The sequence below is a fragment of the Physella acuta genome, unplaced genomic scaffold, assembly GCF_028476545.2.
Source record: "Physella acuta isolate Inbredline_101_S28 unplaced genomic scaffold, ASM2847654v3 ptg002188l, whole genome shotgun sequence".
Classification (NCBI taxonomy): Eukaryota; Metazoa; Mollusca; class Gastropoda; family Physidae; genus Physella; species Physella acuta.
In genome coordinates this window covers 193005-204609 of record NW_026733689.1, presented here as the reverse complement: position 1 = coordinate 204609, position 11605 = coordinate 193005, and positions in this window count along the sequence as shown.

Sequence of the window (11605 nt, the reverse complement as noted above, 5' to 3'; positions counted from 1 at the left end):
GAAATTTTACGGACAATTAATTTTTATCAAAAAAATATAACGCGATAAAGGTGGTTGGGAGTTTAAGAGGGAATTTTTTTATGGTTAAAGAAGAGGTACAAAACACGGAATTTGGGGGATGTGGGTAGTATGGGAGGGTGGGGTATGGGGTGTTGGTGGTATGACACGGAATACCTGGTCATATGTTGAGGTAGGGAGACTCAGGAATACGAGATACAACATACATTATGACAAGCTAGTGGATCTTTATCTGTTTGTAGTTTGAAGAAGTTGTCTTGTGAAATTGTTATGTCAGGGGTTCAGATACGTCATATCAGGGGTTCAGATACTTGTCATGTCAGGGGTTCAGATACTTGTCGTGTCAGGGGTTCAGATACTTGTCGTATCAGGGATTCAGATACTCAATCAGATCTCCGGTGACCGTTCTACACTAAGGTAAGTTTTGTCAAGGCATTTTGTTGACATGTAAACTTCAGCTAACCCTGACTCTACTTACCCTGTTTTCAGGGTTTGAAACCACCTAGACTAAGGCAAGAGGATCTGGGATTAGCCGTACCACCGCTGGATTAACCTGTCTATACTAGAATTTTCCAGCCACTCCCCACCCCACAACCACGGATAAGGTGGGCAACTCCCATTTAAAACACCACCTTACATCCAAACGACCATAGGATGACGTCACACCGTTCACAAATTCTATCCTCGAGTCTGTCCATCACCAGCCCTCAGCCTACCTGTCCCCCCCCCCCCTTCAGCCTACCTGTCCCCCCCCCCCCCCTTGATGCTGCGTACAGGTGGAATTAATTACACCTTATAATCTTCTTTAATGTTCATATTTAAAACCGACGTTCGCCTGGGGTCGCCTTAAGCAGCCTACATTTGTTCAACTTTAGCGTGGATGACGTACATCCGTCACCCAGCTCTGCCGTCATGTCGCGGAAAATCGCGCGCCCTTCAAAAGGAAAAGATAATTCCTGTTACGCCGAGAACGATTGGTTTATGGACACACATGAAACGAGTTTTTCATTTTTCATCTGGAAATTTTAAATTTAGATGACATTGTTGCTGTCAGGGTAAGGCGATAAGAGATAAGGGACTGTACTCCGTCACCTCGCTCACCTGAAAGGGGGGTAATTATAAACATTTAACGGCTTCATTTGTGCAGGTAATGAAGGGAGGCTATGGACGGGGGAGAGTCATTAATTAAGCGCGTCGTGTTGGGGGTGCTTTGAAATGGATCGCAAAGTCTGGGTCGTTGGCTGTTTGAGTAGAGTCGACCTCTGTCGCACCGCAGGGATGGTGGTGCAGAGAACGGCGAGGTATAGGTGAAGCAGAGTTTGTCATGAATACGGCAGACTAGGGACCTTTATGATGAGAATTAATGCTGACCTAGCTGACCGTACACTGGACCACAGACCACTGAACCACAGACCACTAGACCACAGACCTCGGGACCACAGACCACTGGAACACAGACCAACATTACCTTGTATTTTGTGTGCGCGGTGCACTAAATAACGTATACATGTTGTAATAAGCTGCGCGGCAGGTTCAAAACTTCTGCGCGGCCGCGCCACTGCGCAGCCTAGAGAGAACACTGCCACAGACCGCTGGACTACACTATACCTCATTCGTAAACAACTTATTCTGTTGCTATAATCTTGCCAAACTTGCCTGAGTGTGAGAGGAGAAGGAGAAATCCTGCACAACCACCCCCACCCCGTCATACGACCAGGATACGGAACTTCATAAGACGACCGGCTTGAACGAAGCTTACACTGGGATAATAACGATGGTCCCCTACAACCTCCGAATGTCAACACACCCCTTGTCTCTTGCTCCCCCCCCCCTTTCACAACCAGCTATACAGTAGCTATACAGTGTGCCCCTCCGTACAACCAGCCCCCCCCCCTCACAACCCCCTCCCCTACCCTGGCTGCCCCATCTGTCTAATTAAAAAAGTATTTTGTACCATCCTGATTAGTCCCGCTCTACACATTTGTCTTCGTACAAACTTCCCTATGTCGCTTAGTAGATTGTGTGGCCGGGATGGTTGTTGTATGTGTAGTTTTATGTGGTCTGTGTGGTTTTATCTGGTCTGTATGGTCTGTGTGGTCTGTGTGGTCTGTGTGGTCTGTGTGGTTATATGTGGTCTGTGTGGTTATATGTGGTCTGTGTGGTTGTATGTAGTCTGTGTGGTTTTATGTGGTCTGTGTGGTTATATGTGGTCTGTGTGGTTGTATGTAGTCTGTGTGGTTTTATGTGGTCTGTGTGGTTTTATGTGGTCTGTGTGGTTTTATGTGGTCTGTGTGGTTTTATGTGGTCTGTGTGGTTGTATGTAGTCTGTGTGGTTGTATGTAGTCTGTGTGGTTTTATGTGGTCTGTGTGGTTTTATGTGGTCTGTGTGGTTTTATGTGGTCTGTGTGGTTTTATGTGGTCTGTGTGGTTTTATGTGGTCTGTGTGGTTTTATGTGGTCTGTGTGGTTGTGTGTGGTTGTATGTAGTCTGTGTGGTTGTATGTAGTCTGTGTGGTTTTATGTGGTCTGTGTGGTTTTATGTGGTCTGTGTGGTTTTATGTGGTCTGTGTGGTTTTATGTGGTCTGTGTGGTTTTATGTGGTCTGTATGGTTTTATGTGGTCTGTGTGGTTTTATGTGGTCTGTGTGGTTTTATGTGGTCCGTGTGGTTGTGTGTGGTTGTATGTAGTCTGTGTGGTTATATGTGGTCTGTGTGGTTTTATGTGGTCTGTGTGGTTTTATGTGGTCTGTGTGGTTTTATGTGGTCTGTGTGGTTTTATGTGGTCTGTGTGGTTTTATGTAGTCTGTGTGGTTTTATGTGGTCTGTGTAACTGTGTGGTTTTATGTAGTCTGTGTGGTTTTATGCGGTCTGTGTAACTGTGTGTAACCTATGTGGCTAGAGAAGACTTCCACTGTGTGACATCTACTCTAAAGTTTGACCCTGTAGTGTGGCCCTTTGTTCAATACTACAGCTGCCACGTCACTAATTCATGCATCTACGGCTCCAACATTATGTGCAGGGCCGGCGCTACCTATAAGGCGAACCAGGTGGTCGCCTAGGGCGCCATACTTGGGGGGGGGCGCAAAATGTTTAACCGCTATTATCAAAAAGTACCTAATAATTAATAACTTTTATAAAGGAGTAGCGATCTATTTCGGCGCCCGGGACGAACTTTCAATTTTGCACCCCCACCCCAAATTTAGGTCTATATATGCGTATATTTATTCGCGATGGTAAAAATGCAACCCCACCTCCCTATTTTGGAAAGGTCGGGGCGCTTTTTACCAGTCACTTTGCATTTTAATTTGGTTTCAAATAATTGCTGTACAAAAGATTAATTTAAATTTCGAACATTTCAAACGGTTATCTAATTTTAATAGGGCTTTTAAGTCTCGTTTTCTCTGACTTTGAATTAGAAATCTGTCCTAGTGTTTTGTAATAACGGAGTGTTCAAAGTATTTTACTTGTTTGGTAAGCTATGATGAATCGTTTAGATTAGGGAGTAACGGCGGAAGGCACTGATATGGTTTCGTAGGTATAAAGTATCGAAGTGTTCAAGTGTCACAATTTTAATAAGGCTGTTTTGTAGATAAAGGTCTAGTGGAATCTGACTAGTAATAGAGAAATGAGAAAGAAGGTGATGATAGTAGTTCTGGAGTTCGGGAGTATTGATTTTTGTGGTATTAAGGTATCGAATTATATTCACTGTTAAAGTGTAGTAGTAGGTCCAGTGAAATCGTTGTTGATTGGGAGTACTGTTTGAGGAGCCTGGTGAAGTTAAGCGAGGTTGCGTCGTAGTTCTGAAGCATCGAGTCTAGTTATGTTTAGGCATCGATATGTGTTTTGAATGTATATCGAGTAGTCGAGTTTATCGTAAGTTGGATAATTTCAATTCAGTACGGAACACACTACAAAGAAAGGTGGGCGTTCTCTAGTTGAAAAATCTTTAGATTTTTTGGAATCTATATTACCACTCTTTAAGTATTAATTTATAATATTAAACAGGATGGAATTTATAACTAACCGTAAACTTTGTTTTTTTCAAATTATATATTTTTTATATTTAATGAATAATGATAGCAATGTCTAAAACAGTTACCCCTGTTGGAATTTTTTGAAAGGCGTCCCTTTATCTATTTTTTTTTTCTTTTTTTCTCCGCCTCAGACATGTAATTTACAGCGTCAGTTGTGTGTTCGCTTTAGCATTAGTTTTCATCATCGGCTTGTGGGGACATTTACAATAGTAATATTTCTTTCTTACTTGTATTGTAGCCTACTTTCATTCCTTTAAGATGGTTTACTTATACATAGATCTAATACAAAACGTCTAAATATAAAAAAAAAATATTTAAAAAAAAAAACCAACCTGAAAATGCAAATTAAGTGATGATTCAAGGGATTTTTTTCCTCGGCGTGGTGGGCTGAGGGGACGGGGACGGAATTTGGGTTTTTAAGTAGAGCTGAAATAAATTTGGGATTACAGAGAATTAAAATTATACAAATTTTAAGCAATAGGAAAAGTTATGTTATTACAATGAGACACTTTGAAAGCAAACATTCTTCCCTTTCAAACCAGTGTTTCTTCCAGACTTTTTTCTCCGGGGGGGGGGGGGGCACTTGAAATCTTCGGGGGGGCGGTAAACTTTCTTCGGGGGGGGGGGGGCGGACACTGTTAAAAGTATATATTTTCTATATAAATTTCATTTCGTTCAAACATCTATATCTTTACAATCCCTTAAGATAAAGGGATCCAAAATTTTATATTAGTTTTGTTCATCAGCATGCGGATTTATGTATGTCATCAGAATTAAATAGAAGTATGTTATAAAAAGCTACCGTTTTTAGACTTTCAAACAAAAACTACAATTAAGTATTCAATAGATAAAATATATTGTTTTTACAAGGGTTACATAGCTAATATAAAATATTTGTTATAATTATTACGTAATGAAATTTAAAACGTTTTATTGTGTTTTTCAAGCATGTCTTAGTTAGACATAGTTAATTTTGCTATTATTGTGAAAGTTATTTCCCTTGAATTTAATTTTGGTATTTGGATTTTCATATGGGAGATATTTAATCGTTTCTTAACTTTACATTCATTACAAATTCAAGCACCTTAGGTTGACGGCTTACATATAAATATAACTTTAAGTTATTATTTGCTATTGTAAAAATTATATAGGGCTTAAGTTCTAAACAAAATAGGTGTTTTAGCATTATTAAGTTGAAAAACAAATATACCAGTAGCCGATGTAGATTGCAATACTTAATGTTAGTAGACATACAGCCTTAGTCGTAATTTAAACATCTAATTAATTGTCTTTTCATATTTTTCACCCTCTCCTAAAGGATTCATATATAACAATTTTAGGCTGGAAGCTATAACATTTATAACCCTTTATTTTTCAAAAACAAAAAGTACCGTTACAAAATCATACAATATAGAAATTTTACAATTATAACAAAACACAGTCAAGCTTAAAACATGTAAGTTCCGTTTTGGAACTCACCTTGGGAGGTCTGCAGAGAGCCCAACACTACAAGAATTTTATTTTTCAGTGGGTTTTTTTCAGACTTTTTTTTCTTTTTTGTCCCCGGGAGGGGGGGGGGCTATGTCGTAAAGTAGACTCGTGGACTTGGCAACAATTTCAATATAGTGAGAATACGCTTGCAAACTGGAATTGAAGGAATTAGTACAATCCTTTGAGACGAAGGAGGCAAGTAAAATTTGATTTTGATGTCTTCTTATAACGTGTATGCAATGGATAATAAGTTATACGTCACTTTTAATTATTTTTTTGCTTACACATATGTTGTAGTGATTAATTTGTGATAAAGGGGGCATTTTAATAAGTTTTGCCTGGGGCGCTAAATAGCCTGGCGCCGACACTGATTATGTGATGCATCTACAGCTCCAACATTATGTGATGCATCTACGGCTCCAACGTTATGTGATGCATCTACAGCTCCAACATTATGTGATGCATCTACAGCTCCAACATTATGTGATGCATCTACGGCTCCAACGTTATGTGATGCATCTACGGCTCTAACATTATGTGATGCATCTACAGCTCCAACATTATGTGATGCATCTACAGCTCCAACATTATGTGATGCATCTACGGCTCCAACGTTATGTGATGCATCTACAGCTCCAACATTATGTGATGCATCTACAGCTCCAACATTATGTGATGCATCTACAGCTCCAACATTATGTGATGCATCTACAACTCCAACATTATGTGATGCATCTACGGCTCCAACATTATGTGATGCATCTACAGCTCCAACATTATGTGATGCATCTACAGCTCCAACATTATGTGATGCATCTACAGCTCCTTCATTACTACACCTACGGCTTCTTCACTACTCCAGTTCTGATACACCTACACCTCCTGCTTTGATGCAGTGAAAAATCTACATGAAGCTGCATCTTGTAGCCTATCATATTTTGTTCTATAAGACATTGTAGAACCTGTGTAATCATTAAAGCCAAGAAATATCTTTCTGCCTGTCTATTTACCTGTCTGTCCAGTTGTCTGTCAAAACGTATGTCTACTTTCATGTCTACTTGTCCTCGGCCCTGTCTATAATTGGACGACCTTGACAGAAATCATTGACACCGGTCTGTAGGTGGTCCAGTCCATGATGTCTCTCTCGGAGTCAACTTTCTCACCCAATTAGGGCATCCTGCTAGAGAATCGATACCAAACCTACTCGTACCTTTTTTGTTGTTATGGTGGTGTGCAGTCTGTAACATAAAGTATCGATACCCCTAGTGTTGTATCCGAATCCACGTGACCAGGTTCAACCATCAGCCCTCTCTACTAATCAGAGTGTCGGGAGCTGTTACTGCTCATGCGAGAATCTAATGATCCGTTTTTTTCCAGCGCTTGTTTGCAAACACGAGTGTTAAGGCCATAATTGCCCTCACAGATGTCAGACCCCACAGTTCGGGGTCAGCCCCTCCCCCTCAAACCACCCCCTTCCCCCCCCCCCCCCCACCAAACAAACAGATATACCTCGCATCCTTGGGTCTTCTCAGCAGACACCCCCCCCCCTCCCTGCTACACACACAAAATCAGACCACGACACAGACAAGGTCAATTGCAAATATCCTAGACCACCACACCTTTGAGACGTTGTTGAAAACGGTTCAATGACAAAAACCACCCAGCTGTCTAGGGTGTCCTCACGAGTAGACTAAGACCACGACCCACCAAACACAGTTGCTGTGTGTCTCACAGTTGCTGTGTGTCTCACAGTTGCTGTGTGTCTCACAGTTGCTGTGTGTCTCACAGTTGCTGTGTGTCTCACAGTTGCTGTGTGTCTCACAGTTGCTGTGTGTCTCACAGTTGCTGTGTCTGGTTTCAAGTATTCCTCCAGCGTGTGTCCTGTTCTGTTTGCTCGTTCAATTAACAAAATAAAACTGACTTGTGATTAGATCAGTCTTACAGCTGATTATCTTCATAGAGCACCAACATGTCCACCTGGATCAAACTCTAATACACCACATTTTACTGCACCATCTGAGCCTCTAGTTTAAAACATCAGGTCTCTAAAACAGCGTCTCTAAAATCCATCAGTAAAATCATCAAGAAGAAATGGTACTGTTTTCCTGTTTCAGCCAAAGTCCTTACAGTTTTTTTATTTACTAGCGGTTACCTCTTTTGTTCATTAAGATAATTTCATACATTAAATGACGTCTATCAACTATATTGTGCTGTAAAGGATAGAATATTTCTTCCAAATTTTCTAACCTAATTCATGTGTACATAATACCATTAGCATTGCGTCATATTCTAGATTCTAGCATGCACGGCTTACAAAAAGCAACACAGTCGTGTTGTGTGTGTAGGCTTACTAACGCCCCCTGTGAAATAATCAAGTTCGTCAGGCAAGATTTATCTCAAGCAACCACCGACTCGATCATTGTACCTACATTTTTTTTTTCGCGATCTGGGCGGCCGCGTCGTTTAACGAAATGATAAAGTAATCGACGTCACGCCAGCGGACCGGACTCACCGCAACATCTACCACCAGCACGACAGTCCGTTCAGGTTGGGACCATCCATCCGCTAGGGGCGCGTTTATCTCAGCAAGCACTAAGCCGGCGCTTACCTTTTTTGTGTTCCCGTGAGCCGGGATGAATGTCTTTTCACTGGAGTTGCGACAAAACACAACCCATGAAGAAACAGGCTCATTAGTCAGTGACAGGGAGGTCGTCTGCTGGGGGGAGAAACAAACGAGCGCGCTTAGGAAGGTGTACACCGCCAGTGGTCTACCTTGTGTTTACACCTCCGTGCTAAGATAGCTCATTATTGACGTCATTAATAAACTTGGCACCTGGCCTGAAGGAATTACGGTCCGGATTATCGGACCAGAAAGGCAGAAAACCTGGAGCTTGTCTGCCTTAATGGAATCTGTCCTTTTTAATTAGTAAATCAGTTTTACAATATAATTCGCATTCCATGTAGTATTCGTGGATATTAAAATACTGTTAAATACACGTCACACATGTAAGTCTAGCCTCAAGTATTCACACATCTATGTCTAGCTTCAAATATTCACACATCTATGTCTAGCTTCAGCCATTCATACTTGTTCGACTAGCTTCGAAGTATTCATGGCACACGTAATGAGTAAATTTCTTACGAAAACGTGTTTACACACGTAATTAGTTAATTTCTAACCCCCTTGTTTATTGAACAAACAAACAAACAAACAAACAAACAAACAAACAAATAAACAAACAAACAAACAAACAGAGAAATTCACACACCGCCCCGTCTACTGTACAAATGTCAACAACTTATAGCACACTCCAGCCCATACACCATACATATCTCATAAGGGCTAGCACACTCCTACCCATCTACCATCCAGATTTGATAAGGACTAACACACTCCTACCCATCTACCATCCATATCTCATAAGAGCTTGTTTAAAAAAAAAAGCTTCTTTCCTTCCACAACGCTGAACGGCCTAAACCTATGAAACTAAATCTTCAACTGTTGCACCGGGCTACCTCCATCGACACCCCCTCCCCATCCTGTCCTGTGCCCCCAACAATTGCCAACATCCCCCCCTCCCCTGGACCAACAAAGAGTTTGAGTTTATTTATCCGGGGCTTTTTATTATTATCTTACCTGAGATAAAGGTGCCATTAATAACTGACAATATCGCACCTGAGTTCTAGTCCTGGTATGTCGGGCTGATACAAGATTCCATTGTTGCTGGCCTAGTGTGTGTGTGTGGGGGGGGGGGGGGGCTGTACAAGAAGGGGGCGTCAAGGTGGGCTGTCACGTGACTTGCGTAGACCTGGTCATGTGACGTTTGATGACGGTAGTATGACTTGTGGTCACGGACGTAGGTCTGTAGATCCAGAACCGCATGTGACTGTCTGTTGGTCCTGTATGCTTTACCACACCATTTATCTGTTGGTCCTGTATGCTTTACCACACCATTAATCCGATTACCAGAAATCCCGAGTTTTCCGCATACATTTTTTATTTTCTCGTCCACGAAGTAGGCCTATAGAAGAAGGTTTTGTAATCGTGCAATAGAAATCCAAATTTTAACAAATCTCCACGTTTTACTCTTCGATGAGTCTAAAAAACTTAGTTTTACAATTTTGTCTGTATGTCTGTATGTAAATAACGGTACTAATTTGTAGTTCTGTGCCAACTTTTGAACGATATCCGGTAACCAGAAGTGGTACTTACACTATTTCCGGTTTCTAAAATAACTTGAGTACCGTTTAAGTTAGGTGAATGAAATTCCACCCAATAGATTACATTATAAGTGCATGCATGTGCATGTCTCTACAAAATTTTAACGATTTCTGTTATCCGGAAACATTATATGCATTATTTAACTAATGCGTCCGTTAGTTCGACAAAATGTCTTATCTAGTAAAAGATCTTATTCTTGGATTATTCGCAATTTTTGAGTGACCTCCAGTAAACGGAAGTGGTACTTTATTTCTGGTTTCTAAAATTAAAAACTTGAGCACCATTTCAATTAGGTGAACGAAATTTTAACATAGGCATAAGATCGTATCCTCTTGATTTTATTTTATTAAACGATTTCTGGTGACCGGAAGTAGTACTTTACACAATTTCCGACTTCCGAAAAAAAACTCCTACCGGACCGATATAATCTTGACGTAGGCTGGGCTGGACGACATGCATTATGACATAAGAGTTGGTCGAATTAGATGGTTAATTAACTTTTAAAAAATGAATCAACTTTACCATTATACAACACTACTTTTTCGCTATATCCAATATACACACTGCTTAAGTTAATTTGGTGCGCTATTTTTTTTTGGCACGAGATGATATTATATTGAAAAGATTATAAAGGAGAGTTGAGGTGAGATCACTCCGGCTTTATTTACTTTATCGTATACGGAATATAAAACTTTATCGTATACGGAATATAAAACGTATCGTATACGGAATATATAGGATGCACTGAATTCGTGCAAAAAATTCGAAATCGAGATTTTGACAAATGTTGACGATTAAAATTAAAACCTTCCGGAGCCGAAAAAAACATATTGTGCGATGCTGTCCGTCTGTGTGTGTGTGTGTGTGTGTGTGTGTGTGGTTGTGTGTGTGTGTGTGTGTGTGTGTGTTTGTGTGTGCCTGTAAAGTAGATCATTTGAGTACCGATTCAGTTATGTTGACGAAATGTCATTACTGACGTATTATATCAAATTTGCAATTTTCTAACAACTTTAGAGCGATTTCCTGAAACCAGAAGTGGTACTTGATTACACTTACGTTGGATTACTTGAGTACTCTTTCAGCTAGGTAGAAGAACTTTCATGTGATATATGTGATTTTTTTTGAGTGAGTATAAGCTGTTTCGTGTGGTTATATGTGAAATACATGTGCTCTTGTTTATAGTGAGGATAATTGAGTGATGTTTCTAGTGATGTTCATATGATTTCACTTCGGTTAATTACCACTTTCCAGGCTGTCCCCGAACCCGCAACCAAAAGCCATACATCATCTGACAAATACCTTACAAGGACGAGAGCAGGCCGCGTAAGGCTCACCGCGCCAGTTGAAAGGGGAACCATGCAGCTAGTACTTGTTGGGAGTTCTGTCCCTTTGTCGTCTCTAGCCGAGTGGCCGCCTCGGGCAAGAAGGTAAACTGGCGCATTGTCCTACCAGCGCATTGTCCTGCCAGCATATTGTCCTCGGCGGACAGTTGGTGACACGTGACAAATGGAGGAAGAAATCTGAAGGACGAGGACAAAATTGTGGAGTTAATCGTTTTCATAAATGGTCGGCCATTGACTTGCTACCGTCCGATGGTCGGCCATTGACTTGCAACTGCTACCGTCCATGTGATGGTTGGCCATTGACTTGCTACCGTCCATGTGATGGTTGGCCATTGACTTGCTACCGTCCATCTGATGGTCGGCCATTGACTTGCTACCGTCCATTTGATGGTCGGCCATTGACTTGCTATCGTCCATGTGATGGTCGGCCATTGACTTGCTACTGTCCATTTGATCCATGTGATGGTCGGCCATTGACTTGCTACCGTCCATTTGATGG